Below are 6,590 nucleotides of genomic sequence, written 5' to 3' on the forward strand. Positions count from 1 at the left end.
CACAACCTTTGGAGCTAAAAGCTGAGCCAGCCCTGCTCCGTGGTGTGACGGTGCTCACCGGGGGCTGGCAGCTCATTGGTGCAGCCTCACCTGCAGAAGATCCATCCCACTGCATCCGAGGCAGGTGGGGGAGCAAGAGGTGATGGGAAATTAGCGCAGTGTTCCCCTCAGTTAACCTTCCCAGCACCTGCTTGCTTCATTCCAGGCATTTTGTAACCAGAACCCTCCCTGAACGAGTTACTACTCTAACCTGCCGCTGGCACACCAAACAATTGGGATCAGAGCTAAATCTGGGGTATCCGCAGGGACCTGGCTCCTGCTTTATACATCCTGGCTGGTCCAACAAGGGCAGCTGAAAGTCAGCGCTGAGAAATCCATCACTTGCATTTGGTCTAGAAATTTATCACTAAAGCTCAAGTGAAAGTGTGGATCCCAAGGGACTGTTAATCCTGCTCCACTGCACTGATTCCCAGTCTGTGCTATCCAGTGAATCCTCTCCAGACCCTCGGGCAGGAGCAGCTCTTGCTGGGCTGTCAGAGGGGCAGCAAGGGTAGAAGGCCAGTGCTGGACATGCTGTTTTGCCTTCCCCCAGCTGCCCCTGCACCCAAAATCCAACGGGGATTCCCATTCTGAGGGGAGTGGCAAGTCCAAGGAGAGCATGCTGTTTTGAACAGACAGAAGGGACTGACATAAGTGAACAACAGGAGTTGGTTTGAAACTCTTGGCACTGGACTCCTGTTAAGCCCACCTCCACTCAGCAGCCAAGCTGGAGACCCCCAGGGATGCTCCTGACAGAAGTGACAAACCCAGCCAGGCCGTAGACTGCACTGTTGCTATCCTTGTCATAAAAAATACAAAAATCAAACTTGCCCATTTTTCATTACTGGGAAGTAATGACCCCCTGTATTGCTAGACTCAATTTCCAGTTTTTAATGTAATCTGTTACTTTACTACTTTGATCTGGATTATGTGGTTCAGGGGCTCTCATGGGGACTTCTACCTGCTGAATCCATTTCTGTTATGTTAGACCATCTCTTTTTTTCCCCTCTTCTTGTGACCAAGGATACAATTAATCCACTGACCTTGAAGAGAAAGAGCTTTTCTCTTTCCAGGTATCACAGGTGGTGCTCTGGCTCTGAGTCTGCAGTGACGATGAATACACAGCTCTGGGCTGGATTCCTGCTGAGCATCAGCCTCATGCTCTGCAGGGCACAAAGGAAATGTAATTCATCAGGCTTGGCGGCCTTCGTTGTGTTAGGAAGAGCCGTATCCCACAAAGATGGAACACCTCCCGCTGTGCCTGACTACCTGGAATAGCTGTGCCTACTCGGCACTTTGGAGAACTAGATCTAAAATTAACAAAGATCATTTCCCTGCAAGAAATAGCACCTTGGCCTGGACACGGGACACATCAGCAGGAGTCTGAAACAGAAAGGCTAAAATTAACGCAGGTCTGGGATTCTGCTGAATGTGCTAACACAGGTCTGACCACCACATGCAGGATAAGCAGCACCGTTGGAAATCTCTGGCCAAAATCATCCCAAACCCCAGCAATGACAGAAAGGTTACTCCCAGTACTCAGTAGCAGCTCCTGCCTGTATGAGGCTCAGTGATCCACCCTCACCATCACTAGTGACCATCTGATTGCGGCAGAGGTGGGTGATGGGATGGAAACGGTTCTCCAGCTGGTGCTGGATTTCTAGCAAGGCTTTGTGCTGTACAGCAGTGGAAGCCCACAGACCTCCACAGTGGTGTTTGTGGGATCAACACCAGCAAATTTAAATAGACAAAAATAAAGACACATTGAAGAGCAGCCTAGGAACAGAAAGCATGTGCAGACAGGGCAGTAAAGATGCGGAACTTGCATCCATCAGCCATGCAGGGCTCATGCCTCCCTCGCTGCAGTGCCCTGATTTCAGCCCATGCTGCAGCCCTGCAGCCCCATGGCAGCGCCGCCTTGGAACAGCTGTGGGAAATGGAGGGGGGTGGAGATGATGTACCTGGAGAAGGTCAGGCTGATTTAACACCCCTCCCTGCTGCCAAATGCTCCATGGGCTCTGCAGTCATCACCCAAAATAGAGCCACGGTCTGTACCTCCTCCAAGAGACAGTCCCTGCTGGAAACATATCAGGGCATTGCTTGGGGCAGTGATTTACTGCAGGAGCCACCTCGGGAGATGCCGGCACCATGCCCCACTGTACCTGGCTCCTTTCCCTCTCCCCCACCATTCAAGCTGCCTGTTGACGCTTGTTAAGCCTGGGAACACAAGACACAGGGCTTGACCCAGCAAGGAATGTAGGCAGGATTTGGGTGGAATGGAGGGAAGGTCCTGCATTAACCTCACAAATCCACCACACGTGGCTGTCACCTACTACCCAAGACACAAGAGGTCCCTTCCTGGCACAGGCCAAGGGGCTCCAAGGCAGCTCCTGAGACAGCCTTGTCTCTCTGGGACTAGACACGCTGCCCAGGAGCCACCTGTGCTTCCCAAAGCAGAGACACGTCCTCCCCATGGAGAGCAGCTCGTCCCAGGTAACCACCTCCTCCTCCCTTTGTTTTGCTGACAGGTCCCTCCTAAAACGTGAGCTGCTTCAGCCCCAACTTGCCCAACACTTGGCTTCTGTCAGCACCTGAGTGAATTGTGCAAAACCCTCGCTCCAGACATGGCACGACAGCTCCAGAGCTTTGCTCCTTGTGCCCTGTAACCACAAAGCAACAACGTCGATGGTTTCTCAGCTTTCTGTTCTCCACACTGCCCTGGGATGCCCTTGCTGCAGCTTCCAGGCCTCAGCACCTTTGCAGCAATCCCCCTGCAGGCTGCCCCAGCTGTCCCCTCGCAGGTCACACGCAGTCACTGGGTGGCACTGTGCCCCTGCCTGTGCATGCCCGGCTCCAGCCTCCTCCTCTGCTCGGGGGTGCCCGGAGGAACCCCCGGCTGGGCCAAGGGGCAAAGGCTCTCCTTGCCAAAGTGCACCCACGGTGGCACCGACAGATACCCGGGGACCCCAGGAGCTCACAGGGTTGTGACCCCAACTCCCAAACACAGGCTCCCGCTGCCTCCCTGACAGGGTCTCTCTCTCTCCCCACCGTGGTTATATTTTCATTACCGTGGCAAAAGGAGACCAACTGCATCCTTACAATACGCCCCTCCATAAAACTAATAGGCCAGGCAATTGGGACAGGCCTGTGAAGTACTTTATAGTCTGGACCCAAGGAGTTTGTGCCACAGCTCACAAGCTCTCCCAGCCCTACATCCCAGGAATCACAGCGTTATTTCTCCTTATCATCCCCACTTTCAGCCTGGGAGCAGCGTGAGGATGAGCATGGTACCCCCATACCTGCTTTCACTTGTCTCCTGCCACCCAGAGCCTCACCCGACTCCAACAGCACAAGGCTCTTAGGACCATCAGTAAGAATCAGGGTTTCCTTTTTCCAGGGCACCATGATACAGTTCTGCCCTGATTCCAGGAGATTTGACACCATCAGTACGTGTCCAGGGTCGGGAGGCTGGACCCAGCACTGGGCCAGGGCAAAGGCCAGGGAGGTCCTTTGTCAATGCTTTGCCATTTGCTTCATTTGCAGTTGAAAGCCAGAGGAGCAGAGACCCCTTCTGACACTGCAATGGCAAAACTTGCTCAGCTCTGTAGAAGATCATTCCCGCTACATTGACACCCCATGTTTGTTTGGGAAGCTGGGGTGACACATTTGGTGTAACCCAGAGCCCCATTTCAGAGGGTACCTGGTGAGGTTTGAGGGACTGCTTTGCCTTGCTGGGTCCTGGCCAGTCTCAGTGGTGCACTCCAAGTGTTCCTAGAGTAGGGAGCTGGGCTCTGGCCCCAGCAGGGGCTGGGCAGATGACCCTGGGGACAGCAATAACCCAACAGAGCAGTTGCTGCCACCTTCCCTCTTCCTGCTGTGTAAAAACTGCCCAAAAAAAGCCTCCTTTAATCGTTCCCCCTACATTAGACCTTCCAGGGGAAATTAGCACAAATGCAACATCAGTGGCACCAAGGGAACAGACCCTGAATGACTTGGAGGGAGGTTAATTAGTTTGTTAAAATCCTTCTCTCTTTAGTTGCCACCTAAAGCTCCAAGCCTTGACAAACAGTTGAGAAAAGGGTCTCTGCAGAAAATCAATGCTCTTTAGAGGTAAGAGCTGAAGATCCTCCAAGGAACACACTGTTGGAAAATAAAGCGGAGAAGACTGTTTCTCCACCATTAGGGTAGAAGACAAATGTTAGATAGGAAATCAAAAGGTTTCCAGGTCTCCATGAAAGTCAGAAGGGAGACAAAGAGCCCTTTCTCCCCCTGTGGTTTACTGTCTTTAATCTCTGCCTTAGTGTCCCCACCTACCCTGCAACAGAAGTGCTGAAAAGCTTAACTGGCTTTTGCAGAACTGATTCAGGATCCCCAGATACTGAGTGCCCGAAATGTGCCAAGTGTTATTGCCTGTCCCTTTGGAGGACCACCCCTCAGTGCCGGAGTTGCCAGCAGACTGCTCCCCACTCCCAGATGCACCAGCCAGGGAACACGAGTGTGCTGGGGACAGAAAAAAAACCCCACAGCCCCTTACAAACAGCTTCCCTCTTAGATTAATTTAATAGATTACTGTTTTGACCCCAGAGAATTTCGTACAACTCCCAGCCCACTGTAGCCACCCTGAGCATGGTGGCACCAGGAACCTGTCAAAGGGCTGGTGTGTGCTCACAGTGAGACGAGGCCCTGCCAGTGCTTCTGCTACTTCCACTGCCACTTTAGCATTGTGGTGGGACAGCTAAAGCACAACGCTACAGCTCCGTGACTGCTGCAGGCAGCCCTTTGGGACAAAATTTCCTTGAATACCTGGTTTAAAGCTGGGACTAACTTCATTCAGTCTCCACATCAGAGCTCTGTGCTACCCCGTGGGGGTAGAAGGGCAGACAGTTCTGGCTCCAGAACCAAGTCTCCTTTAATCTAAGGACATGATTTCTTTGCTAGGTATAATGAGCTGTGTGCCCTGCCTTCTATACTGTCCACTGATGTTTGTATTTCAAAAGCCACTACATCACCTGATTCTGCCCAGCTGTCTAAAAAAACCAAAACAGACAACATCCTGTGTACCGCTGGGACCTCTTTGTCAGAGGCTGTGAACTCATCTGCATCCAGCGCCAGGATGGATTGAACAAACTGAGGCATATTTTATTGCTGAAGCATAAAACACGGGAATAAACAAGCACCAAAGTGCTACTGATCATTAAAACCAGATGGGAGCCCATTTACTGCCTCCAGCAGCGAGGTGCCACGGCTGCTCCGCTGGGGCCCCCTTGAAATAGGAAACCCAGCACACCATCTGGGAGGTGCTGGATGGCAGTGGCTACAGGCAGCCCCTGCAATTCCAGCCTGGAGTTATCTGCACTGTCTGCTCACCACCACCCCTGGGATAACCAAGGAGTGACAGAGCTCTGAGTCCTAGCTCTGGAAATACAGTCACCCCTGTAAGGTTGCGCCTATATGAAAATGCCCTGGTAGGGACAAGCAGCCCGGGGAGATGGGATGGGGAGAATCACAGGCTGAGCTGCCCACACACAGACCCGGGACTCGGCGACATTTATAGTATTTGTTCAAATGCACATCAGAGAACCATCAAGGGGTTCTGGTCATTCGTGTGCAATTCAACTCCCAGATGGTGGATTATCCAAGGCAGCCCAGGTCTGACCTTCTTCCTTACCAGCCAACGCTGCCTGGCATAGGAAGTAAAGTACTATGGTGGGAAGAAGCCAGGGGCTATTTCCTCTCCTTCCTAATCAACACACCCACCACAGATAAACACCAATGAGAACATTCTCAGTCTGGAGTACTGGATACTGGCCTCCAGGAACAGCTCCATCCTGAGTACCCCTGGCTGCAAGCTGAGATCAACCCCCTCCCTAGACTGAAGCTTTGCACCTTTGCCTCCAAGTCCCATCTTCCTGTGATAGGGAGCCCTCTCAGCAGTCAAAACCCGAGCACTGCATGGGGCCAGGGATGGATTCCTGGGCAGCCCGAGAGGAGATGCAAATGGAGCGCGAGACTGCTTGAGAAGCAGAGACAGACAGATGCTTTTACACTTCAAAGGGAACAGGGCCCTGTGAGGCTTTCAGAAATACTCACAAATCGATAGACTCCTTTCAAACACCGAGCACATTTGCTCAAGTGTGAGGCAATTATTCCCTGAGGATGGAAGCAGGACAAGGCCATTAACAGCCATACGGGCAGGATGAGGAACATGCGGCGGCTCCAGGACTGCCAGCCCAGCCTGAGGAGCAGAACACCGCTGTCCTGGCCGAGCTTTCTCATTCAGGATTTACAAAATGCCCTTGTGTCCCCAGGGGCTCTACAGGGAGCACGTTAGTGTCATTCAGCCTATGTCAGTGCAATACTCAGCACATCCCTTTGGTAGACATCGGGTTTGATCACATCCCCTCCACTGCTCTAGTTCACTGCCTTTATCCCTGGAGGGCTGACTTACACTTACTGAAGCAATTCCCATTTCCCCCTCACCTGAATGCTGCTGGGCAGTGCCTGAGCTGCTCTGGAGAACTCTGTCTCCATGGAGCCCCATCTAGATGGCA

This window comes from Corvus hawaiiensis, chromosome 18, assembly GCF_020740725.1.
Source record: "Corvus hawaiiensis isolate bCorHaw1 chromosome 18, bCorHaw1.pri.cur, whole genome shotgun sequence".
Taxonomy (NCBI): domain Eukaryota; kingdom Metazoa; phylum Chordata; class Aves; order Passeriformes; family Corvidae; genus Corvus; species Corvus hawaiiensis.